The following is a 25,935-nucleotide window of genomic DNA, read 5'->3' as shown; positions in this document are numbered from 1 at the left end:
CATCAATATGGAGTTTCAAAAATTAATACATTTAATCTTCTGATATAGCAAGATTAAATAATTTCCTAAAAGAGTTCATACAGCATATGGCAAGGCAGAATTGGAGTCTTTTCTAGCTCCTCATTTCCTACTCTTGTGTACTCAACATTGCCCACTGAGAAGAAAAACGTATTGTACAAATGTTTCATTACAAAGTTTTTCACATGCAAAAAGCAGGTTATGCTGATGGAGATTAATAGCATCTTAAAATCACTGAACCTTAAGAAAAGAAGGACTTAGGAGTTCCTTGACCTCAGCCACCTTGTGTTGCAGAAGAGGAAGCAAGGCTAGGAAGCAGTGACTCTGGCCAAGGTCATGTGGCTTTGAATGCATGCATTCTACTCTGACATGCAGACTCCTTGAGTTTAAGCCTATTGACCATGGCCATTGGGGTACTGGTCAGAGGCTGCCAAAAGTGCGAGTATCCATTGTGGATTTTGTTTAATGCTTTAAATCCTGTACTCATCTCCCAGTCACCTGAGATACTTTTAAGAAAATTGAAATCATACCTGCCTAACTTGTGCAAAATTAAGTATCCTATAGAGCCCAGGAGATGGAATGACAATGTCTGTAATATTCATCATGATAAGAAGTCTGCAAAAATAATTTGAGGTTTCTTTTTATGAAAAGAAGAGAAATGTATCCTCCACATCTTTATGGTCTCACCAGGCCAGCAGGATCATGTCGGTGGCTGGATTGTGCTGTTTTATTATTTTTCTTGGTGGCAACACGCTATGGTCCTCTCATCCCCTTTGTTTTCTCAGTGATTTTAATTATTAGATAATATTTCCCTGTGGATGTAGAACTGGCCCTCTGTGTTCTTGGGTTCCTCATTTGTCCATTCAGCCAATCTGATATTGAAAATATTCACACAGATTCTGAATATGTACAGATCTGTTTTACTTGTCATTACTATTAATAGAGCTGTTTATATTGTACTTACGTTGCATCACATATTACAAGTCATCTGAGAATGATACTATTGCCATTTGATACATGGGCGCTGAGCACCCTTAGACTTGGTTATGTATAGGAGTAGTGTTCTGGAACCAATTCCCAGCAGATACTGAGAGATGACACCAGATACACACAGACCTCACATCAGAGCTTGTGAATGTTTACCTGGCACTCTGTCATCTGAGAGCATTGGTATAATTTTCACCTTCTCATCCTGCTTCTCTGTATCATTGGCTGTTTTCTTTTTATAGTAAGGCCTATTGTGTGTTTCCTTCATTGCAGACTGCTATAAAACACTTTTGGAAGTAGGTGGAGGTGCAAACAGAAATGGAAGCTTTTTCTCTTGTTTAGTTTTTATAACCTCCTGAGTGACTGTAGAGTACCTCAGTTTTACAGACACCAGCCCTTGGAAGGTCATAGCCTACTTAGTCCCTTAGAAGGCTGCAGGGAGGAGGGAAGCTTTGCATTCAGTGTTTATCCTCAGAGTCATAATGAAGAGTGGTTTTTATGCCCACACTGAGGTCACATATAGGGTGGCTGTCTTGATTTGCTTTAGCTGATACTACTTTCCTTAGTAGACTAGAGGCTGCAGCAACTTCTTAGCTTCAATAAGGATTTCCATTGAGAATGATTGTTCCAGAATGAGTAACATGTAGCCTACATGTCCATGGACACAACAAATTCTAATGACCCTTAAGGAAGGTTGAAAGGTAAGGACACATAGACAGGGGAGGACCCTTAAAGATCATTTTTTTTTTTTTTTTTCAGAGAATAGCAGCCTTGCTGTGCATGTCACTGGCTGCTGGTGGTGGGAAGAGCAGGCTGTTGGAAGCTGTACTGGGCCTTCCTGGTCTGCAGGCTCAGGAGACTGGCTGGCTCCTGGGGGAGTGGCAGCCCAGGCTGGCTGCTCTTTCTGGCCTGCTCAGCAGGAGGACATTCCTCTCCCAGGCAGCTCAGGCTGGGCTTAGAGCCACCCAGCTGAGTGCCACGTGGCTGACAGGCAGTAATGTAGTGGCTGGGGTCTGGATTCAGGAGCCCTGTGTGGAACCTGCAACCCAGTGGCTTCTGAGTTTTAGGGAATTAACTTCATCTTCAATCACACAGGTAGTTGAGAATTGGAAATGTTCCAAGGGACGGTACTAGAATGTAATGCCCACATCTTATCCCCAATTTTATGACTCTCTCGGCTTCTAACTCGGTAGTTCCCCCTGGTCACCACATGCTAAGAAAGCTGGCACCAGCTCGCCTTCTGGCTGGCTGAGAACTAGGAAATCTAGCCTGGTACACGCCGCTGTCGTAAGTCTAGTGCTTTTGAATGGTGATAGGGGCTGGGGGACAGTGGTGGTGATTCAGACTCCTTTTTCTTTATGTATAAACAATGCAAGCACAGGGCATAACTTCAGTCTACATTCTGGGGGAAATTGCAGTACCACCTGCTCTGTTCTCTCCATTATTTATATCTTTTTGAAGTTTCAGCCCTGGACCTATGTCCTGAGAACGTGGAAAGGGAATGACTCCAGCCCTGCAGAGTGCACAGCTCCTGTCTCACTCACCTAGAATGAAAGGCTGGTGTCTAGCACAGCACCTGCAACATTGTAATTGTTTGAGTAAAATGTGTCCCACCAACTGACTGAGAGTACAATTTGATTTCTACTTTCAAGGAACTCACAGTTTAGTGAGGAAATGCAGATAGATAAATAATCCCAGTGACTTTGTGATAAGTGACCTGATGGAAATGTATTCTTGGCAACTTGGGAGGCATCAATGTAACGTTTTCTTTCACTGAAGTAAGAGGATTACAGCTTCTTATTGGCAGTAAGGATTCTGCTTCCACAGGATGTCCAAAGAGATATATTGCTTCCCACAAAGATGTATCGACTCTGTGGAAACAGCATGGGTCTGTGGAAAGCTGTCTGGGGTGGGAGGAGGGAGACCTGTGTTCCAGGACTCTCTTGCTGAGCAGCCACAGGCATAATCTTCTTGTGCCACAATTGTTTTCCTATATAAAATCAGGATATTAACTCCTCTGCTTGCTATTTTCAAGCCATTGTTTAAAAGCCTCTTTTGGTTTCCTGTAACCTACAAATTGAATCCAAACTCTGAAAGGTAGAATCCAGGCTCTTCCCAATGTTGACTCCTCTGTCTTTCCTTTGTACCTGGCTTTATGGTCACATCAGTCTCCTGAATTCCTTCCAATATTTGCTGTCTATGTCCCCATGCATCTGTATAGGATGCTATGTCTGCCCTTGACGCTCTTTCAGAATTGGGTTTTCCAGGGATTTTTCAAATCAAGGAAAACTCCCTTCTTTGGGCAGCAAAGGTGCTCACCTGGGCTGGTCCCATATCCCTCACACATCCTTCTAATGCAACACTCATTTCCACTTCTCGTTTCCTCTTATGCAGATATCCTCCCTCTGAATTCTCAAAGCTTTTGGGTCTCCTCCTATCCCATTTTGTCTCCCTATTTCTGGCACATGGCAGGGTGCTAAATAAGTACTTGAATGTATCAGGATAAACTGAGTCCTGAATATCAATCACAGATGCATGGAAAAGAAACAAAAGTGGACGTGAAAAGGAAACAGGTGTTAGTTGAGTGTTCAAAAGAATATAAATCACTGCTGGTCAGAAAATACTTGGGTTCCCTTGGTATATCTGGGAACATATGTGCTGTCCGCATATGCTGGGAAGTGCTGCCTTAAGGGGGATCACTGAAATAGCATACCTCCTTCCTCTGTGAAAGGCAGGGGAGTCTGTGGTTCTTTAAAGCCGCTATCTAAAGGGTGTCCATCTCTACTGATTAAATCCTTACTTGGCTGTCCCTTTATTTCTTTGATTTCCTTATAGGTGTTCAATCATTATTTGTTGATTGAATGATTGCATTTCCTAGTATAACAGTGTCTTCTGCTCTGCAGAATGGAATAATCCAATATAGAGCATGAAATTTAGGGTCCAATATAGAGCATGTATTTAGGGTCCTTTACTTTGGCTAAGCAGCCTCATTGTGAGATTAGAGTTCATTAAACTCAGAATGTCCACCCCTGACACCTTACCAGGCAGGCCAAGTATTATTTTAGAAGTTATAATTCTCTGAGAGCAAACATATTTTATTCCCATCTCTGTGTTCTATAGTATCTAGCAAATGTTTTGCATACAAATATTCATCAATTTAGATTTGCCTTCTTTGCCAGGTGTGGTGGCAGATGACTATGATTCCAGCATCTGGGAGGCTGAGGCAAGAGAATGGTAAATTGAAATCCTATCTGGGCAACTTAGCGAGACCCTGTCTCAAAAAAGAAAAAAAAATTTTTTTTTGAAGGACCAGGAATATAACTCAGTGTGAAGGCCCTGTTTAAAAAAAATGCTTTCAAAAATTATTGACAGTTGACATTTAACTAGAGTAGTAAAGAAGTTTCAACATGTCATGAAATAAAGAATGTGTATGTTTTTTAGATAGTCACTCCAAAATTTCCTGTAAAATTCACCACCTGTCCTGGGTAAGATTGTGTTGGGAACTAGGCTGAGAAGTTAGTGAGCAACTTGAAATCCATTCCACTGACTCTCTCCAACCAACCTTATTCTCCACCTGATTCTACTAAAAATACCATAGGTGTCTTGAATTATGATAATGAACTAAACTCAATCTTGCTTCTCATCACAGCTACCTGGAAAAGCAAGAGTCTTCCCAGGTAGCGTATGGCAGTAGCCAGCCCACTGTTGGAAACTTAGACCTCTGACTGAGGTATCCCCAGGTACCTACTGTCTACGTGCACATATGTATGAATTTGAAAGGAGTCAACTGCAGTTGTTTCCAGTCTGTGTATAGAAATAAAAGAAAATTTACCTTTGCTTCATTCCCCATGAGGTATTTATTTGAATAGCTTACTGCCTACACAAAATATCAAGCCAAGTCTAAATCTTAGCATGTACATTGGTTACATGGAAGCTGTTTGCATTTAACAAGCTAAAAAGAAATGGATATCCCCGAGTTTGTTTTCTTACAGGTGTTATTAATGAAAAAAGATATCTGCTTCTATCCATCTGAAGGAAAATATCCAACAAAACAAAACCCAATTATAGCTTCTTTTTCCCTACTCTGGCAATAAGCAATTACATTTTAAGACGGTAAATAAATGAGGAACATACCTTTGATTCAGCAGGGCGTAGATGGCGCTTATTTTTTATGCCTATCTCTATTGTTTGGTGCTGAGAACATTTGCTGTGTTGAAGACTCACATTCCTCAAGCCCATGAGTTGTGGGCTGAAGTCCACACACCGAGAAGGCATCAAAAACATGTAGCAAATGCTGTAGCACAGGAGGCTCAGCTCAAAGAAGCACAAAGCTGCCCACAGAAAAAACCTATTGCTTTTTAGAACAGGGGCTTTTGTGCAAAAAGGAATATGATTAATCTTTATTTGCCAAAAGGTCAAACAGCAGAAAGGAACATAAATATAAAAGCCAAAAAGTTATTGGAGAATAATCCCTTTGATTTACAAATATGAAGAAATGAATCTACTCCTGCCCCCAATCCCATAGATCTGCTTAGTTGTGATAAATTCTTGAAGAAGTGAGCCACAAGGTTAAAACCATGTTAGAACAGGGTTAGTTAAATTTAAGAGAAAACAATTGCTGATGAAATCCCAGTGATCCCAAGTCCCATTGAAGATGCCTCTCCAATGTCCTGATTTGGGGGCATTACTTACTGTCACCTAGATTCCACCTCTACACCTTTCCCTGAATCTGAAGACCAATTAAGGTGACTTGAGAGGTGACCTTGCAAGTGAGATGCATGGAGCAAGGCACTGATTTTTTTTTTTTTTTTTGTCTTTTTCCTTTTCTTTTATCGGTACTGGGGATCGAACTCATGACTGCCTACTTGCAAGGCAGGCGCTTATGCCGCTGAGCTAAATCCTCAGCCCCGCAGGGCACTGATCTTATGGATAACTCTATTCTGCTTCGTGGCTCCTGTGCAAAGTTTGCCAACTCTTTAAGACCTATCTCAAGCCTCATCTTCCTTGACTTGCCTCACAGTGCACGGTAACTCTACATCACTGTGCACGGCTGGTGCACAGTACCTTGACACCTGCATTTTACTGCACATAACACTGCAGGAATTGAGTAATTCTCTTGTATGGCTACTTAATGTGGCATGTGTTTATCCCCTTGTCAATCCCACCCTCTGAGATAAGTGTCTCCATCAGTGCTCCATAGCTAGCATTGATTAATGATAGACTTCTCAATTGTTCTTCTGTAATCTTCAGGGTTCAGCCTTACATTACAATGACAGTGTCCTTACTTTTTGTTCTGATGAGCACACTAAATATTTAATTCTAGCAAAATGGTTTTCTAAGTGACAACTTACAATTTTTGACCGTCTCTTCTTTCTCCTTTTTGCATTTTTAGAACAATTGGTGGGGGAAACAAAGGGGACAGAAAAAGAAATAGAAGAAAGAAAACAGAGGAATGCAAAGAGAAAAGAGCAGAGGAAGAAAGGAGGCGGATCTCTAGGAAGTTTGTAAGGGAAGGGAATGCCAGTGTAGGAGATAACAGGTGCAAAGAAGAGTACATGGTGGCTGCTTCTTTTCTGCAAGTGAGAGGCAAAGCTTCTGCCTAGCTGTTGCCCCAGGAGAGAAGTTGAACTCTCCAGCACATGTTCCTCTAGCCCATTGGTGGCAAACCTATGGCATGCATGCACAGAGGGTTATTTGTATCACTGAGAACTCTGAAAGGTTCTCCATCACTGCCCTAGTGAGACAGAACTACTTTTTTCCTTTTCCAATCAAGAACTTGACCAGGTGAGACACTAAGATAATGCCTGGGGGTGGGTAGGCATATATAGTGGTCATTTGTCCTGAAGTTATATTTTGCCGGTATTCAAAGGATTTCAGAGGTGTAAAAATTTAATACAAAACTCAGTGATGGGAAAAGCAAGGTATATGTCACCTAAAAGGACTGGGATCTGCCTGCCACTTTCACAGTCTGTCCATTTTTTGTCAAAACTAACTTGGAATTTAAGTTTGTGACAAGCTACGAGGAAAGAGCATCATCTTACATGACATTTCATTCTTAAACAAATGCATAGCTTTATTTAAAAATATCAGCATTTCACTTCATCTAATAAAAGGCACAGAACTTTTCTAAAAGACCCTTTAAAAAGATTTGGCTCAGATGGTATCGGAAAGGACAGTTTTAGAAATGGCACTAACACTAGTCCAGCAGGTGGCTTTCAAACTGACCCTTTGGAACTGTAGAGAGTACAAGATTAAACTGGAAATCCCATTGTTTCTAAAGTACAACATAGTATGTCTCACCCACCTGAGCACAGTTCTTATCTGACTTCTCCATCCCGGGATACTCATGAAGAGAAAGGAGAAAAATAAATTCCTGGATGATGCAGATTTCTTGATACATATTGGTTGAAAACACAAATAATAACAGAAATAATACTAAATGTTTGTGTCTTCTAGGAATTCTTCGTTCAGTCATTCTTTTATTTGTCAAAACTTATGGAAGCAGCACAGGTCAGAGAAGCTATGGTCCTTGCTATAGTAAGACTGAGTTCAGCTCACAACACTGCTGCTCTCTAGTTAAGTGATCAATCCAGTGTAAGGAAACTTGTCTTTCTGTAGATTGGTTTCCTCTTTCACTAATAGAGTAACTACTTTGATATTTCAGGAATTAAGTGGAATGATATATGAGCAAACAATTCAAAATTCTGTAAATGCTTAGTATATATTAGTTGAATATTTTACACTAAATGTGATTGAAAATGTGTGAAACCTTCTCTCAGGAAGATCAAGGGAAGCCAATGAACTCAAAAGCAAAATTCTTGAAAGCAAAGTTTCATTTGTTCAAAATATATCTGGTCCTCTGGAGTTTCAGTGGTTGCCTTTCTCACTGGGGCCCAGAGAAAGGTGGTGGGTATGGAAAGGCCCCTCACCCCTTCCTGGCCTCCTCTGCTGCTCCCTGCCATGGCCAGTGACTGGCCTCTTGTGCACAAAGCCCCATTGCATTCGCCTCTCTGGTTGCTTTGTACCTGTTGGCCTGCCCCCACCAAGGGCCCCTTTTTGGCCTTTTTTTCTATTCTCAAAAGACCCCAAGGGGGTCCCAGGGCCCAGTGGCTGAGCTCCCAGGTTGCCTTACAGAGGAGGTGTTGTTCAGTAGAAAGGCATGTGGAGTCCCAGGGTGAGAGAGAGGAGGACATTATCAATCATGAGCTGTTAAAAGCCAGGAGAGTGAAGGGAGAGCTTGCAGGAGCAGGGAGGACTGAATTGAAGTGGAGGCTTTTTTTTTCCTGTTCCTGTTGTTGTGTTGTTGAAGAGAGCGTTCTTGGACATCTGCCCAGACACATGCTGAGTTAAAGAAGCAGCAGGATACATTCTTAAAGAATGAATTGGGAGAGGGGAAGGAGCTGGGGGTGGGGAAGAGGAGTGAAAAAGAACCAAGGAATGAGTCCAACCCCCAGACAAAGGAGGCCCCTGCTGACCAGACCAGCCCCAGCCTGGCCCTTCTGGGTTCAAATGCTGGTTTGTTTAGCACATAATCAAGGAACACCAAAGCTCCCTAATACTTGCTTTGGACCCAGAAAAGGGACCGCAGAGAGTAGATGCAGTTTCTTAAACTGTCTGCTGTATATCCAACACAGACTAAGAATGCTATGGAAACCACTCCTTCTCTCTGCCAGTCCCAGAGGAATTCACCTGGGAGCCCAGTTCATGATGCAGTCAGAGAGGAAACAGGGGCCTGGCCTCATGGACAACAGTGTCAAGTGCCACCTGGTGACAAATGTCTGTTTCTTTTCAAAGAGAAGAAAACTATAAAATTAACAAAATATCTCCTGAATTCTCTGGGAACTTCTAACTAATAAACATCCCAATTTATCACCATAAATGAGAAAAAAAAATATATACAAACCCTTGTGTCTGTGGGGGGACAACTGGATTCTAGCTCCATTTCTTCATCATTGGATGAGACCAATAGGCCTGCACTGTGTGTACCCATCAGACCAGACTGTGGAACAGATCAGCTGGTGAGTGCCTGAAAGCCATGAATCCTCCAGGAGTACCCTTCATGGCTCATTCACTTGTTCTATTTTTGTTGTTGTTGTAACATATGTAGAGCAGAACTACCAAATGCATACTCATTGAAAGTCCCTTGTGAATGGACTAGACTCTGGGGAGGTGTAGGTAGTTGGATCTTAGCATGGTGAATCATACCGTAGATGGCTAGGACTTTCAGAAAAGTTGACGGACGTTTTCCTTCCTGGGCGAGTGAGTGCCATAAAAGGTACCATGAAAATCCGTAGAACTATTGGGGGAATCAAGCATCAACCACTGTAGTCAAAAGGTAATGGGTGAGCTGGGGGTGGGGAAGAGGAGTGAAAAGGAACCAAGGAATGAGTCCAACCCCAGACAGTTCTCATTATGTGCTCTGTATGCCACATTTGTTCACACTGCCAAGATTGTACCTAGTTCTTCAGTAGGTACAAACACTATCTCTGGTTCCATAGGAGGTAAGAGAAAAAGGGAAAGTAAAATAAAATGACAAGCTGAGCCATGCTTGGAATATTTTACCAAGAACCTGAACTAAAGAAGGCTGCCATGCTTATAGGCAAAGCATGAGGATTAAAAGGTTACCTTTTCAAAACACAAGCAACACCTTATACTTTCAAGTATGTAACAATAACTATTCTCTTTCAAAACTATACACTTCATACTACCATTGTAGAAAATATTATTAAAATGTTATTTTCTTCTTTTCTGTAAGTCATATACATATATATGACAGAGACAGAAACAGAGAGACACAAGCTGAGCACATTATGTAGCGGAGTCTTCCCCTAGAGCCCAAGGAATCTGCACTTAGGAAGTTCCTGTAGTAAAATGTGACAGAGCAGATTACCCATGTCCTTGTCACACGGCAGTGAGAGCAGGGATGCTCAGGATCTGTGAGCTACTGCTGCCCTGACTTATCAAATCTGGCAATAATATTCTTGAACCATTAGTATTCTTTAAAAATAGTAAGTAAACATACAGATAACATAGTTTCTTTGTGGTATCTTCAGGCGTCACTGTGGAAACAGATATTTTTGATTCATTCTAGTTTATTTGACATCATTTATGAAGATTACTTCTTAGGCATTGACTTTTTTCCCTAGTCTGTGTGATATGAAGAACTGGACAGAAAAAGACTTCATAGGAACAGAAAAGGAAATAACAAAAAAAAAAAAGAAAAGAAAAAGAAAGAAAGAAAGTCTTCAGTGACTTACAGTACTTTGCAGGTTGAGACATGCAAGGGACTGAATTGTGCTTACTCTAAATTTGCATGCTGAAGCTCTAGCTTTCAATGTGATTTTTTTAGGAGTGAAGAGGTTATTGAGGTTAAAACGTGTTTTAAGGATGCACCCCTATGCCCATAGCATTAGTGCCCTTCTAAGAAGAAATGCATGGAACATGTTTGCTGTCTCTGCTGTGTGACAACAAAAAGAAAAGATAGTTGTCTCTAAGCCAGGAAGAGATCCTACTCGAGAAATTGAATCTTGCAAGTTGAGTATATTTTATCGAAAGTGCCTGGTACCAGAAATATTTTTGAGTTTAGGTTTTTCTCTGATTTGAGAATATTTGCATATACATAGTGAAATGTATCAGAGATTAGACCCAAGTGTAAGCATGAAATTTAGTTATGTTTCATACACACTTTTTGCATAGCCTGAAGGTAATTTTATACAATATTTTTAGTGTGCCTGCTTTTTGACTACAACAAATTACATAAGCTCAAATGCAGAATTTTTACTGCGGCACCATATTGGTGCTTGAAAAGTTTCACTTTTGGGAACATATTGGATTTGATATGTTCATATTAGGACTACTCAACCTGTATAAACTTGACGATATACTTTTCAGCCTTTGTATTATGAGAAAACTAACTTTTGTTGTTTAAACCACCCTGTCTATGGTATTTTGTTATGCTAGCCTGAGCAAAGTCAAGACCCTTACTTCATTTACATCTGCCATATAAATGGAAAAGCCTGAAAAGCAGTAGGAGTTTCTTCTTTCAGTCCTCTAACAAGTCATCTAATAGTGGGATAGAAACTTAGAGTATAAGAAAAGGTGGTTCTCAGTACAAGGCTGGTTTGAATCTTTTTGAGGTTCTCAACGCTATGGATGAGACTTTAAGAAGTTATGATCATCTTGGGTTCCCAGTGTACTTTCCAGTTGTTCAAGGTAGTAAGATCAGCACATCATATACATGTTAGTGATTTATTGGTTAGTTGGTCTGTTGGTTAGTATAAGTACAAGTACAATTGATTAGACTGGATTCTGGTAATAAAATGGGTCTGAACTGAGTTTATTTAAACTTGCTAACAACTGAAAAGGTTGAACATTTAAACACACACAGACATACACATGAAGAGTATGAGTAAGTACAGTAAAATCCCAGGTCCAGCCCTGTCCCAGTTCCAATGCTGATGAAAGAAGAGTAACTGTGATCAGGTTTCTGTCTTAGAGACATTTTTAATTTCAAGTCATAATGAGGTATCTACTCTCTGTCACTCTGTTTATAGCTAGAGAATACCTCAAGATGCTTGGAAAGAGGTTTGTAAAAGTAAGTGACATGTCCTACAGTGTCGGCCTCTTGGGGAAAATAGTTCCAAAGACCGCACCGGCTGACTTTCTGTAACACATGTACAAAGTAATTTGTTTGTTGGGTCCTTGTTTTTAACACCTATGACTTGGCACATTCTCACTGCTAAAAGTTGGCCATGCACAAGGCCAAATTGTCATCCAACTTTGTTTTTTATTTCTCTTTTTATCAGTACCAGGGATTGAACTCACGACTGCCTGCTTGCAAGGCAGGTGCTTATGCCGCTGAGCTAAATCCTCAGCTCCCCAACTTTGTTTTGTAAAGCTTCACATCTCTCTTTACATCCAAACTCCCATATTCATTACTACAGCTTAGCTTTATCTGTCAAGTTGAAATTGATATTGAATAAATCCTAAATAACTTAATAAAATGTTAATGTTGAATTATTGTTCTCCAAAAGTAGAGAGAACAGAGTGGATTTATACAGTATGTTTCAAGAGCCTTACACAGGGATACTCATTCCTTTTCATGTTAGTAGGAATTATAGTTTTAAAAAATTAAGGGGCCAGGAATATACTCAGTGACACAGTGTCTGCCTGGCAAGTGCAAAGTTCTGAGTTTGATTCCTGGTACCAAAACAAACAAACAAACAAACCAAAAAAAAAAAAAAAAAAAAAGAAAGAAAGAAGAGGAGGAGGAGAAGGAGGAAGAAGAGGAAGAAGAATTATGTACTTAAAAACATTTGTAGGGGCCTGCTCAGATTCTTTCATGGTAACCTTCCGCTAATATCCACTGTGAGTGTACAAAAAACAAAGCGGGGGTGGTGCTGTTATCGGCGCATTTACCCCCATCTCATATGGTCATGGAACACTTTGTAAGACCGGAGATCAAGAAAAAACAAACAGAACAAACTGCATTATGCAGAACACATCCACTTTGGGAAGTACTACTCCAATTTCAAAAATAAACATTCCTCTCTTTCTTTCTCTTCCTTTCTTCTTTTTAAATCCAGTACCATTGACCTATGTACATTGCCAACCTTCAAAACTAAGTTCTTACACAAGCCAGCAACATAATATTGGTTGCATCTTACCCAAATGTAAAATTTGTGAATCAGCCAAGATGAAATCAAATTGTCTTTACAATTGTAATTTTATTTGTCTTTTATTATAAAATTTTACAAGTATCTTTCAAGGGAGAATTTAAGAAAAAAAGAGTATGCGTGAGGGAGATTTTGAGAGCTTCTCCAATCAGACTTAAAAGTTTCCCACCTCATTTTTGCCTATACCCAGGATATTTCTGCTTATTATTTTGTACAGCACACACTTTTTTAGGCTGCTGCGTAGAGCAGTTGTCAGAGAACAGAAATAGTGGGGATGCAATTCTGATTCTTTGGCCAGAATATGCTTTTATTTTCATCCTCTATAAACAATGAATACAAGAAAACCACACATGAGTTTTAAAGCATAATTGTTGCATAGCTGAAGGTTACTATGTATTATGGAGAGGAGGAGAAGCGAAGAAACTCTATACATTGGGAACTTGAATTGATTCCAAAAGTCTGGATTCACAAAATAGTACATTGTGTTTTCTCCAGTTCAAATCATTTCCTTGGTTTCATGACTTCCTTACAGAGGGAGTGGATCCTTCTACACAGCAGTGGGAGAAGAGGGAATATGTATCATTTGGAGAAACTTAAATTCAATTTTCTGCTCAGTGACTTTCCAGAGTGCTCATTTGGTAAAGCTCGGTAGAAAGCTGTCTTTTCGTTCTTGTTTTTATTCCCAGCCTTCCTTTTAAAAAATGAAGAACAAGCTCAGTTATACATTTTGGGAATTCGGCAGAGGCCTGTTTGTGAACACTGCCAATGATGAACAGTTCACATCCTGGCCTTCCCCGTGAAGAGAAGTGAAGAGGGGAGCATAAGCTCAGTTTGCTGTGTTTTCATGGACCATTTTAGACAGAAGTTCTCCCAGGGGGCCCCCATAACCTTTCTACTTCTGGCTTCTGTACTCAAAGACATGTGATCAAGGGGTACCTTATGTGAAAAAGTTTCCCAATTTCTCTTCTAAGTTCTCTTTATTCCATGATGTTTTTTTCCTAATACTTTCAACCTTCTTTGATACTTTCTCCCTTTTGGTACACTTAAAACCTTTTAATTATCTCCCCTAGTTCTGATATTTAATTACATTTTCTCTAGGTTATCCATAATTATGCTACACAAGACTGGCACTGAAAATACATGGGTTGTTGGAATCAGGTAGAACTTAGTGTATGTTCTGACTCCAGTTCTTACAAGCTGCGTGACTTGTGCAAGAAGTTAATAGCCCTAAAGGCTGAGAATTCTCACTTATAATTTAAAATAATTGCTCCTCATCAGGTTAGAGAGGATTAAGTGAGGTATGCAATATTAACTATTTTGCAGCATGTTCAGCGCATATGGGTATTCCATAAATGAAAGCTTTCATAGTCATTGGTTTTGAGTTAAGTGAGGCATACATAGAGATCTCCTGAATCAGTAACATTCAGGTAATAATGACACCGATTGCACTACCGTTCCACTTTCTCCCACATTCTGCCCTAGATCCCATTGGCAAGTCTCACGGCATTCTTCTTCAAGCCTGTGACTTTGTGTTGATCTTACTTGTGGACATCCTCTGTTGTTCTTGTGCTTTTATTCACAAGGTGTGGGATCTTGGCTCCTAATTGCTTTGTTTCCTTAGTAGGGTTATAAGTGCAAAATTGATGTTTAATAAATATATACCGATTATTCAGTGGCTAGATTTAGAATGATAAGTAATATGCTTGCCTTAGTGTGGAATAATGTGTGGCTTTTAGGATTGAGGGTTCAGGAGTGAGCTTCCTTTAGGGTTTAAGCCTCCTTGACTGGCAGGCTAGGCTCAACCTCATTTATTGATTAAAAGCAAAGAATTCTAAAGGTTCCTTCTAGCACAGGAGAAACTCAAGCCTGTTTTCCTGTGGTTAAACATTAAAGAGCATAGTCATACCTTCAGTGTCTTTGTAACATACAAAATTCCAGACCAGGCTTTGGTTGCCCCCAGTTTCTGGAGACTGTATACCTGAGAGGCCTGGCAACCCTAATTCCCCTAGTTCTCTGACCATTTTATAAGAAACACCCAATCAGAGAAACACAACCATCAGAGAAACTTTCTGTATCCCTTCCTTTGGTAAGGCTGTTTCCTCAAATTAGCTATATTGGAATAGATATCAGTAACTCTCTGCTAGGTATGGTCTGTGTCCTCAAACTCGGTGTCCTTTGGATCCTCTTCCTCAGCCTTACTCCTCCCCTTGCTCTGCTCCTCTGAGGAACAGCTGATGCACCCTCTGGCTTGAGATTACAGGAGCCTGACCAGGGGCACTGTGCTTCTCTGGCCCCTGAATGAGAAACAGCACCTGCCAGCCCCTCCCCTGCTCCCTTTAGGCTGGTTACACAAAACTCATGCTGTTCTGCAAGCCAGATCTCTGCTCTCACAGCAGCCTGGTCCCTGAAGCATTTCTTATTTAGTTTTTAATCACACTGGACAAAGGGCTGCAGGCCAGCCCCTCCCCAAGCCAAGTTTCACTACAGGGCCCTTTCCCTGGGCCAACTCCTGCCACTGCCACTGATTATGTATACTGGGGCAGGAGGGTGGTAATTGCCTGCCTCAGCTAGGAGACAGACACAAAGCAGTATGTCTAAAAACCACAAGCTGGACATGATGGAAACCCTGTGCCTGCATGAGGACTTGCACATCTCCATCATCTGGAATTTGTAGAAATGCAAACCTCTCAGGCCTCACCTGAATCTTTTCATCTGCTCTGGAGGTGCTGCTCAATCCTCCATGTGTTTTGATACATGTGCAGCTTTGAGGATCTTTGCTTTGATCATGTTTGATATTCAGCAGCAGTTTTGTATAGGTTGGAAACTTCTTTCTGGAGAAGAAAAAGCTGCCAAGGATGTCACAGACCAGACACCCGCCCCCACCCACTCACATCCACACAGTGTTCTCTGGGAAGCCAAAGTGTGATGCTTTGGAGTAGCCTGAAGGCTGGAAGAATGAGCAGTCCCTGGAGGAACTGGGATGTGCAAACACAGGCTATGAAGCCCTTGTCTGTGCTTCGGCCTTTCTGCATCACATGGGCCTGGGAACCGCACCAGGTGTGGCAGGAAAACACAACTCAGTTTTCAGAGGCCAGGGAACAATGTGACCATCACAAAGCAGTGCCTGGGAAGAGAGAGCTGGAAGTGGTTCCTGTGCATACAACAGATGTGCAAAGATGGGTTAATCATATTAAATCCGGGAACACAGTCTACAAGTGTTCTTCTTTCCTGGCTCAGGAACGATCACATTTAATTCTAAGATTCCCTAGCTCAAAGCTTGTACTCCAAGTAATAGTTATTTTAGCTAGAAAGAGAAGAAGATAAGGGATCTTTCAAATTACCAGATTTGCCTTTGATTCTGCCTCTAGGAAAAAGTGCGGTCTTTAAATTGTTAAACAAATAACTCCTGTTGGTTATAAAAGGTGAGGCCTGCAAGGCGTAGCATGAAAGAAAAAAAAATTGTACTGCATAACATATGATTGGAAATTTTGATGAAAGTGACAGCAGAGTAGCTGAGAGGAAAGGAAAATATACTTTTGCATTCTATCAGGATAGAAAACATAACATAAAAATACAGGTCTGGACTGCAAGAATGAGTGGAAACTTCTGACATCAGATTTCCTGTTTCACAGAAGTTAAAGGGTGTGATCGATTGTACAGACAGACCTCAAGATATAAGGATGCAATTTATGGTTTTTTGTGTTGCTGTGATGCGTAAGCTATACACATTCAGTAGAGACTGTACTTCAGATTGTGATTTTTGACTGTTTCCCATGCTAGCCCAGTGGTGTGCTTTAGTAGACTCCGGTGTGCTGAGCAGTGGCAGCAAGGCACTGCTCCCATCAGCCATGGGAGCTCCCATCATCAGGGGACATTACTGACGCCACACTGTACTGTGCTACTAAACTGTAAGCTTCCACAGGTCAAGTGGATTAAATGCATTTTTGACTTACTGTTTTTTTCTCTGCCTGTGGGTTTACATAACTCCTTCCTGAGTTGAAGAGCACCTGTGACTAGATCTCCAAGGATGGTAAAACTGAATTGTCACTGGCAAACATGGATCCCTGCTTAAGTGACAATAGAAATTGACACTGAGGAACAAATCAGCATGGCAAAGAGTTTTTATTGGAAAATAGGAAAAAGTGACAAGGAATACTAACCAGCTGGAAGAGCTGACAAAGGTCCGGCTGGCCCATTAGCAAAGGAAAGAAAGAGAAGGTGAGGAAAGGACACCAGCTTGAGCAGCCACAGTGGCACATGCTGGCCAAGTTCAGACTGGCCCGTGACAGCTTTACACGATGACATGGAGGGCTGGAGTCTGCTTGATCATTATCTTACTCATGGTTTAGTAGCCCCAGAAGATTCATTGTTTATTGAGGGGTAATTCACTTCTCACAAGATGGTAAGATGACTTTTCTTGCTTGGGAGAGTGATCTCATTATGGTCTGCCAGGCTCAGCCTTTCCTAGAAACCCAGGGATGACGGGGTTACGACAACATCTGGAGACTTCTAGGCATTCTCAAGGAGGGTCTGGAACTGAATGCTGTAAAGCTGGTAATGGGATGTCCCTGTAAATCCAGAAAATTAGTTTAATTACTTTTACCTTGGTGTCCTCAATCCTGAAGGGAGATGAGATAAAGTAGGTACATTTAGACCTAATAAATCTTACAATGCTTAAAACTCTCAGAGTGATGAACATGTCTACATGCAGAGCAGGGATCTGTCCCAAAGCTTCATGATAATGAAGGAAACATAAAATGAGGGCAGAGATGCCAAAATTTATCCTGCTTTTACTTCCCATTGGACATTTACAGGTTCAGCCTCTAAGTCCCTGACTGCCTCGGAAGAGAACACAAACCATGCCTTCAATAAGAGTGGGTTAAGGACTCAGGAGTTTGTTTCTGTCCCTGTGGTGGTCTCTGACTATCAGAAGTGTAGGTTACCTTCAATTTTACCTTATATGTGTAAGCTGCCAGGAGGCGAAGGCATTGATTCCTGGTTTTATATTTTGCAAGAACTTGGTATTAGGCATTGATAGGGAAGCATTAATGAGGTACTTATTGGTGTGAATGACAGTACAATAAATAAATCAAGGCATGGCGCATGGGAATATATGGTTCATTCCTAAGTAAGTATGAATTAAACTGACAATATAGGTTGTGAAATGATAAATTTCAACTCAGAACTGTGAGTTCAAAGGAGGATGTCTCAGTGTCAGTTAGAGCAGGAAGTGTGCCTGAGGATAGGTAGAAGGTAGCTAGTCCCTTACATGATTAGTGACCCCAGAATATATAGAAGAGCAAAGTGGAATGGGCTCATCAATTCCTCTGCAAATGTCCTCAGTCAACAGGGAGCAGTAAACATAATAGCTAATCAATCAAATAATTACTGCATACTCATCTAGTGCCAAGAGATATAGTGGGGACTAGAGATTCAGAGATGAATTACAACAGAATTGCTTGCCCTTGAGGAGTTGCATAGAAAGTGACTGACAGGGGAAATACATAAACTGGAATATAATTTGACACCTGGCTCACCAAGGTCCACATGGAGACAATAGAGATTAGAAATAAGAGGAGTGAAATCAAAAAGGAGAAGGAGGGAGGACCAAGGAATGTTCTCTAGAGAGGATTCAGTCATGGGCTCTTAAAAAAGGTGAAATTTTCTAAGCAAATTACAAAGGCAAGGGTACGACTGGCTTATGAAGCAGGATTTGAAAGGAGCAGGAGACCAGCTTGAGCGGGGACCTGCATCAGATCTGATGGTCTTTCTAGGAGACTCCAGGAAGCTTGGATTTCATAGAGCAACTGCTAGAGGCCACTGAATAATATGAAGAGGGAGACAGGAACTGAATACAGTGTCTAGGAAGGCCACTGCAATGCAAGGCAGCAGAGTGTCAGGCCAGAGGCAGGGAAGTGGCCACTCAGTGTTCATAACTGCTTTTCCTGGGGCCTGCTCCAGGGGCGGACTCTAACAACCTCTGTGCTCCTTGACTTGCCTCCTTGGGTGGTGTGTGGCTTGTCCCTTGCACTAAGTTAGCACTCCCAAATTGCCAAGTGGTAGCAATATGCTGACGACCTCTCTGTTGCCTTGTTCCGTGTTTTCAGCTTTTCCTACTTACTCCCTTCATTCCTAGTACTTCCCTCTCAAGAAGCCCAATTAACCACTTAACAGTTTATCCACAGCATCACTCGGGTGGTGCATTTGTTTTTGTAGTGACTATGAGTGTCACTCAGACAAGTGTTATTTCTACCAGTTGATTTCTGTACTGAATAAATTTCATAAGATTGTTGTATTCATATTCCTGTTGTATTATCTTATAAAATTAACAAAAATGCAGTTTTTGGTCTGTGATCTCCTAAGAGATTAAGATTGAAATAAAGATTTACCAAGTAAAAATAGAGGACTCCCAGAAATTTTTGGGGGCCCATGAATATTTAATCTAAAGAAGTATTGTTTGTGTGTCTGAAATTCAAGTTTATATGATATGCCTACATTTTTTCTGGCAGCTCCATATCCAGTATCCCAAGTAATCTCACTTTAGAATTACAGGTTCACCTTGTACAATTCTCCAATATCCTTTTCTCCCACGAAGGTTACTGAGGCCTCAAAGGTTCACCCAGCCCCGATAGAGCAAATTTATGACTTCTAGGTCAGTTTGGTGTCCATTTGGCAACCTGTTCTCCTTAACATGGGATGGATTAGATAGATGAATCAGCTTTCCTAGAAGTATAAGGGTGGAAACTCGTATAAGTGTAAAGATGTATGAGACTGAAAATTCAAGTGTTATTTCACCGAGAATTTATTCTGGGCCTGCAGTCTTCTTGGAATTGGGCAGATCTCTCTTGGCCTGCCTTGGTAGCCAGGGAAGTCCACTTGGCTTTCTGACCCAGCCAATAATCACATGCTCTATTCACCCATGAACAGTAGTACTTTCTGTTAGAATAATACTTCGTACTTTTCAGAGCACATCCACAGACATGGCTTCCTAAATCTTTGTAAGCTTTTTTTTCTTTTAATTGTAAACGATATTTATATACTTCACATGTTTCCAATTTGGTTTCTGCCACTAAACAAAACAGAGAAGTTTCTACAAACACTGAATTACATATCAGCACTTTACAAACACACTGCAGTTGAATTTTTGTTCTTATCTTTTTTTCCTTCTGCTCCTCTTCATGTTTTTAGAATACCATTCCTTCTCCTCATTTTGGTTAGTCTGGCACACATCTGATTCAGCATCACTGTTCTCAGAGAAAGGATGCTTGACTGTTAAAACTATGAAAGGGAGGTGCTGGAAACTCCTGCAGATCCAGCCATGGTCCTGCACTGCTGGAGCTCACGGCTGTTTAGTCCAGGGGCTTCTCTATTTCTCTCATCCCCACCTGCCAGTTTCCTTTGGCTTCTTTATTTCTACTCTTTCTGTTCTCGATGCTCTGAAGCCTCTCAACAACCATGGCTTGCCCACGATTTCAAGTGATTTCATTGTTATAGTTTTTATTGCTTCTCAATAATCTGAAGAATTCTAGGTAAACACAGGTATGTGATTATCTGTTTGGCAGGTGAGCAAAAGAAAACTAGAACAATGAACTTAATAACCCCAAGGATAGGATGTAACAGGAGTCTGGCTTCAGTTCTTGCAGTTCTTGTCCTACTTTGGTTTTGCTGTGATCTGTTCTTAGCAGCTCCTCTAGTCATGCCTAGCTCATGAGATCTCAGGAGTTCTTACATGACTGTCCAAGTCACTGAAATTGTTGGGTCCTATCATTTGCCTTTCCTAATCTTTGGTGGCCAGGATTTTCTCAGTGCCCATTTTCATTAAATCTCTAAGAATGTACTTTCCAGTCCCCATGACGGATCACCAGAAGACAAGATATGTTCCACTCGACAGGCTTTGTTGGATGAGTTGGAAACCAGAAGTGCTGTGTATCACTATATAATAGCAGAGAGTATGGATCCTTGTTCAACCCAGGGAGACTTTGATATGTACTTCTTCCTTCAGCAAATATTGAGCGCACAAGGAAAATAATAATATCTAAGTACAAAGTATTAGTTTTTCTTTTAGACTGAATAAAAAATGATCCAGGCTTTCTGGAGGAGGTTAGCTTTCCTTTTTGCCATGTGCACTCCATGATCTGCTGATGAATTATCAGCATTATGATTTCATCCGTGGTGAACAGTAGTTTTCTAGGTCTTTTATAACATGCATGTATTTTATTTCATGGTGAATATGAGATTATTGTGTATTCTAGTCCTAACAAAACTAAGAGAACTCTGCCTTTTGTACGTAGCCTTCACCTAATTGCCTTTCTTACATGGGTCAGGAAGCCTTGTCTCGCCAGTGGACTATGCAGGTGCTTTGCCTCAAGCTTCACGATGATGTTGGCCATTCCTGCAGACAGGAATAGGGAGGGCAGATGCACGCCTGGAATCACTGTGACAGCTGGCCCAGTCTTCCAGACTCAGGTCTTTAAAGGCATTGGGTTATTTCTCGGAAAGTATTACAAGACTTACGTATTCTGACCTATCCACATCAATTCCAAGACACAGATATATGCTAAGTGATGTTTTGATTATCTGTCATTTCAGATTATCTGCCATGGAGTCATTGATGTATGCAGAGACATGTGCAGACACACTTCTTTCTCTAGGAATAGCTATAGAAATCCTGCTAATTTGCCCCCGTGCTCTTGTACAGGCTGTGTGTGACATGTTTCAAGTATTCTCAAGCCTCGTTCCTATGGTTGCTTGTTTTCTCCTGCTGACCCATGCCTCCTGCATTCCTTCTCCTCTTTTTGTCCATCTTTTTTGTAATGAAGCTGTTTAGGTCTCAAAAATTCTTCCAGGTCTTATCTGTAGGAGAATCGTGGTCCTATATTTTAACTTCTTCAGTCATCTCTAAAATACCTTTGATAAGACACACTTGACACTCAGCTATGTTCAATTTTATACACTATTACATGCTGCATATTCTCCACTGCTGAATTTAGTGTACAAGCCTCTCACTGCTTATCACCATCCATTTGAACTGATGTTTTTATCATGCTATTCTTGCTCCAAACACTGTGCAGTGTCTTCCATTGATATGAATGACAGGTTCCAATGTAGGGCAAAGCAGTAGTGAGATCTCCCCTTTCTTTTATCTAGTACTTCAGTTCAGCTCTGGCTTTAATTTAGAAGAGAATGGGAAGGAGTCTGGGAATCATGAAACAGCTCTTTACACAGGCACTGGGAACTGCCTAAAGCCCTTTTGCAAGGGTACATAGGTTACCTGGCCAAAGCTAAGCAACTCTTGGGGTGTGAGGGTGAAAAATACTTATGTCAGCTACACAGCTTTCATTGCACTGCTCAGTGAGGTGTCTTACTACATGACTTTGCTTACTGTTGCTTAGAAAAGAGGTTCTTGTCGTTGTTTTTCTGTCCTCCAGCCAGGGCTTTTACGGTGGGCAAGAGAGAATTGTCTTCCCAGACTTTCCTGAGTGTAAATAAACAAGTCAGTCCCACTAGTCATACTCCACTCTAAATCTCATTGATTGCTCCTTTGGAAAACATGCACATGCAGGCAGACCCCCCCCCTCTCACACACACACACACACACACACACACACACACATTCACACTCACACTCACATACACATACTCACAGTCTACACTGTAATAGCATAATGCCTTGAGCTGACAGCTGTTGTGGCATGCAGGAGCCACACAGAGACAGATGTGACAAAGATGAACTGATCCCATTTTTAAAAGGATGAAATAAGCTCATTCAAACTCATAATCAGGCCCTCTTTTAGGTTGATACACACTCAACTGTCGGTTTGAAGGATGAGACCTCGATGTGACTTCTCAGCAATGAAGGATTTTCTTAATATCTTTAAAAAAAGCTTTCTCATTTTTTACTTTCCAAAGAATTAAGTAGTACAGAATAGACAAATGAGAAACCTGGAGAGGGCTGGTCCTGCAGAGCCCACAATTCTTATCTCTCAGACTTTTAAATAGTGGGGGCATGTGAATGATCCACAGAAATTGTGCTCTCTGAGGTGGGAATCCAAGTTGAGGAGACAGCAGTGGTTCTGATGACGTGGAGAGTCTAATCCTTTCTCTCCATTTTCATCCTCAGAGGATGGGCAGGCTGATGTGCAGATACAAAAGGAAGGAACTGGTTTCAGAATGCAGGACAAACCCTGGTGCTGATGCTATGATGCTGCCTGTAGTCCACACTGGCATTTGCAGCATTTTCTAGACTATCAGCTCCTGTGACAAGGGATGTGTTGAAGTATTAAGGTGGCCCCGTGGTTAGGAATCTTTTATTCTGATAGTCTAGTCCTATGCTGGGTAGAATGAGCTTCTAGCCCTGGTATTGACTTCAAGGTTGAAAGAAATGTTTGTATTCAGTATAATGGAGTGCCCATTCTACCTGGGGTTATAACAAAAGGTGCAGGTACAAAGATGATCATGAACAGAAGTGAGGATGTGACAAGCACTCTTTCCACTATGGCTTTGAAAGATATCTGTGTAATAAGCACAAGAGGAGCACTTGTTGAAGGAAGTGGTAAATGAATGATGGAGGGTCAACTTGAACATTTGCTACATGCTCAGGAATGGCACAGAGGCATTTGCACATTAAACCTCATTCAGGTGAGTGAAGCTGGACAAGGTAGCACATGCCTGAATTCCTAGCACTGCAAAGTCTGAGGCAGGAGGATCGCTGTGAGTTTGAGGCCAGCTGAGGCTACATAGTGAGTTCAAATCTAGTCTGACCTATGTAGCAAGAGCCTAAAATGGAGAGAAAAAAAGAAACAAAGGGTGAAGAATCATCATAATGACACACGCCTTTTGATACCAGCAGGGCAGGAAAGCTCACTCTCTGGGGACAAGTAGACTTCTTCATACATATTGTCATTGATTCTATGTTATCTATTTACTGAATGTTTGTGTTTTGTTAGAAGAGGTCTGTGCTGGTAGATGTATTTTCTCCACAGATGGCATAGCATCCTGTTTTTTGTGCACTACTCTTATAAGACTTTCAGCCTCTATTTTCTCATCACCCCATAGGACATGATAAATATGGCAAATAGATCATTTCCAGTTTTACAGATGTGGACCTTGCATCCTCTTGAACTGACTTGTCCAGCTTCTTGTAGACATGGAAAGCAACTCTTCTGGAGCAGATTTTATTGTGTCATCAAGCATGATGACCAACTGGCTAGACCACATTAGTGCACAGTGCTACTTCTGCAGGGAGGTCCAAGCTGGATAGCATATGTCTTTTGCAAAAGAACTCCCTTAAGCCAAGTATGGCCCACGCTTAACTCCTTTTCTGCAGTGGTTTAAAGGAATTCATCATTGTCTGCTCTTTTTGAGTCAAGTAGTTTTCTTGTTCTCCAGGATTCCACTTTATGCTAAGACATTTTATATCTTAAAATATACTTCTTTATTTTGAGCTGGATTTTACCAGCTGGAATAAAGGAATTGTCTTTGGTTCTCCTGGATGGTGTCCAGGCATCTGGAGTAATGAGAGGGAGACAGGAATGAAGAAATAGCCCAGCTCTCACGTTCCCAGTTCCCAAACCTGCCAAAGATTTTGCAGAATTGTAAAAACTATTTTATAACAGAAAATGCATCTAGTTCAGTGGTACTTAATCCTGGCAGTGCATTTAGAATCACCTAGAAAGCTTTTTAAAATGCCAGTGTTAGAGGCTCACATGCTTCAGGACTTAAATAGGTCCTGAAAATCAAGTGCTTTTAGATAGCATCTGACTGATTGTAACATATAACCTAGGTTTGGTACTTCTGATTTGTCCATCTTCAATTTAAAAATAAGAAAATCAATACTTGAAGAGTGTAAGTTAATTTCCTTCTAATAGTTGTATATTGCATGTTTAAAATTTTCCTTAAAGATTTATAGTTCACCATGGTAAACATTTATTACCTTCCAGGTATTGTTTGAATCAGAAATCTATGGGAAGCTGAGTCCTTCTACCTCGTGGTTTCATGAGTTTACAGTCGAGGAAGTTGTTGGCCATAGCTATAGTCATGTGGTAGCTTGATGTGTCTAATGGATCCCCTTCCAGTGTGACTTGTTTTCACTCTGGCAGAATTCACTTTTGGCAGAAAGTCTCAGTTCTTTACCATGAGGATCTCTCCATGAGAATGCTTGAGTCTTCACAACATGGCATCTGGTTTTCTTAGAACAAGTGATCTAGGAAGGAAGCCACGTGTCTTAAGATCTTGTGTTAGAAATTATACTAAATTATACTATACTGCCACAGTCTGGCCACTAGAAGGGAATCACTAAAGCTACCCCTACTCAAGGAAAGATGGATATGCCTCCATCTTTTAAGAGGAACAGTGCCAAATTCGTAGACATGTTTTAAAGGCATTCATGACCAAAATCATATAACTATATTTATTACTAGAGCTACAAGTCTTTTGACTGCTAGTTCAGTGCCCATCAACTAGTTTCATCATTAATTGATTGATTCTAAATAAGGAAATTCCCATAAATATTTAAGATCTCATCAATTACCCCCTTTCTATGAACAGGCTGGTTCATCAGTGTGCTGAGACAGGTTCTTCATTTGTTAGGCATGTGACTATCTCCATGTGATTCAATTCAGTTTAAGTGCCTCTTTTCACCTATTAGAGTCCTCTGAAGGATCGGATTACCTTGCCAGTGGAAATATATGAGCTCCTTGTGTGATATACCATAACTGCAACAGCACATCATATAATTTTCCCTGAAGGCTTGTTGCAGCCTATGTTGAGTCATTTGTATTTATGACAGCTTGGGTGTGATTTAGTGAGACCTCACTTTGATAAAAGCCATTTAAAGCTCATAAATATGGCTGACATGCTGCCTTCCTGGCTGGGGTTTTTAAGGAGAGATTGAGATTTGCGTTGCCACTCAACTTTCATTGTTCAGGAAAAGGAAAACCAAAGGAAAGAGCAAAAAGGAAAGAAAGAGTTTGAAGAAAGAGTCAGAGAAGGACAGAGATGAACAGGGACAGGCGAAGGTCAAAGCAGGGTCACACTTGAACTGTGGGCATCAGGCTTCCTGTGTGTGTGCATGTGCTCATCTCTGGCTTTTGCCAGGTGTAAGGGCCCAGATCTGTGCAGGGCAGCAGCTCAGGGAGGATTTGGGAAAGAACGCAGGAGTGAAGCGGTCACCAGACTTCAAGGGCGATTTACTTCCTCCTTTAAAAATGTTGTTAAATCACCACCAAATTACAGTAAAGCATCGATTTTTATTGGA

At 41.0% G+C, this 25,935-nt stretch overlaps 1 protein-coding gene across 5 annotated transcripts in view; it reads left to right on the top strand.

The window, feature by feature from the left end:
- Setbp1 (SET binding protein 1) overlaps positions 1–25,935 on the top strand; it is a 377,571-nt gene that overhangs the window by 129,796 nt on the left and 221,840 nt on the right. The gene's annotated exons all lie outside the window — the stretch shown is intronic.

This window comes from Cavia porcellus, unplaced genomic scaffold (assembly GCF_034190915.1).
Source record: "Cavia porcellus strain 051 isolate PalLab524CR breed Dunkin Hartley unplaced genomic scaffold, mCavPor4.1 scaffold_20, whole genome shotgun sequence".
NCBI lineage: Eukaryota > Metazoa > Chordata > Mammalia > Rodentia > Caviidae > Cavia > Cavia porcellus.
This window is presented reverse-complemented; position numbering and strand designations above follow the sequence as displayed.